Raw genomic sequence first — 1,640 nt, 5'->3', positions numbered from 1 at the left:
TAATAAACTTCAAAAACAGAAAGCACCAGGCCCAGATGAGTTCACAAATGAATTCCACCAAACCAAGAAATCATATTACTTCTCTATAATCTCTTCCAGAAGACAAATGCAGAAGGAATACTTAACTCATTCTATGAAGTCAGCATTACCTTAATACCAAAACAAGGAAAAAAACTGCAGGGTGGGTGCAGTGGCTTATGCCTATGATCCTAGCACTTTGGGAGGCCAAGGTGGGAGGATCGTTTGAGGCCAGGAATTGGAGACCAGCCTGGGCAACACAGTGAGACCCTGTCTCTTAAAAAAAAATTTAGCCGGGGGTGGTGGCGCACACCTGTAATCCCAGACACTTGGGGGGCTAAAGTGGGAGGAGCACTTGAGCCCAGGAGGTCGAGGTTACCGTGAGCTATGATCAGGACATCGCATGCCAGCCTGGGCAACAGAGCAAGATACTGTCTTTAAACAAACAAACAAACAAACAAAAAAACTGTAGACCAATCTTTTATAGATGCAAAAAACCTCAACTAAATATTAGCAAATCAAATCCAACAATGTAAAAAAAGAATTATACACCATGACCAAGTCAGATTTATCCTGGGTATACAAGGCTGGTTCAACCTTTGAAAATCAATGAATGTAATCTATCACATAAACAAGGAAAATCACATGATCATCAGATACAGAAAAAGCATTTGACAAAATCCAATAGTGATTCATGATAAAAACTCTCAGTAAACTAGGATAGAGGAGAACTTCCTCAACTTGATAAAGAAGACCTACAAGAAACCTACGGCTAGCATCATACTTAATGGTGAAAAACTAGAAGCCTTCCCATTAAGATCAGGAATAAGGCAAGAATGTCTCCTCTCACCACTGCTTTTAAACATTGTACTGGAAATCCTAGCTAATGCAATAAGGCAGAAATAGGAAATAAAAGGTATACTGACCAGGATATAAAAAATAAAAGTGTCTTTGTAGAAAACACGATCATCTATGTGGAAAATCCAAAACAATGAACCAGAAAAACTCCTTAATAAGTGATTATAGCAAGGTTGCAGGATATAAGGTTAATATGTAAAAGTCAATCATCTTCCTATATACCAGCAATGAATAAGAGGAATTTGAAATGAAAACCATAATACTATTTATATCAGCACTATTTGTATGGAGCCCACAAAGTTCTCTCTCACCATCATACAAAAATAGCAGTATATTTACTTTTAACCAATTAGAGCAGATTGTTTGGGGCTGTAATGAGTAAATTATTCTTTTCATCCTGTTCCAATTGCTTCTGCTCTTTTTAGCTAATACCTACCAAATTACTGATTAAATAGCATTATTTATTATTCAGCTACTTAGATAATAATGAATATATAGACCAAAAAACAATATGATTACTTCGTATTTATTACATGTTTAACTGAACTTTTTCAAATTACAGAATTCAATTCCAAAATAAGGTAATAAATGCCTACTAAACTGTTACTCACTTGCATTTTTCTCTCCTAAAATTTTAACACAGCAAAACATCTTAAAAGATGCATGAATAGGTTCAGTGCACTTCAGTGGCTCACAATCATGAGACAAAGACGTTTATCCATAAAAATATAAGACAAATAGATCAATATTTTAAAATATTACTG

The 1,640-nt window shown here is 35.2% G+C and overlaps 1 protein-coding gene across 1 annotated transcript in view; it reads right to left on the bottom strand.

Annotated features, from left to right (window-relative positions):
- The window catches only part of AP4E1 (adaptor-related protein complex 4, epsilon 1 subunit), a gene marked incomplete at its 3' end in the record, with an annotated part of 79,068 nt that overhangs the window by 8,665 nt on the left and 68,763 nt on the right, over nt 1-1,640 (bottom strand). The window lies entirely within an intron of this gene.

The sequence above is a fragment of the Propithecus coquereli genome, unplaced genomic scaffold (assembly GCF_000956105.1).
Source record: "Propithecus coquereli isolate 6110/MARCELLA unplaced genomic scaffold, Pcoq_1.0 Scaffold3, whole genome shotgun sequence".
NCBI classification, from domain to species: domain Eukaryota; kingdom Metazoa; phylum Chordata; class Mammalia; order Primates; family Indriidae; genus Propithecus; species Propithecus coquereli.
This window is presented reverse-complemented; position numbering and strand designations above follow the sequence as displayed.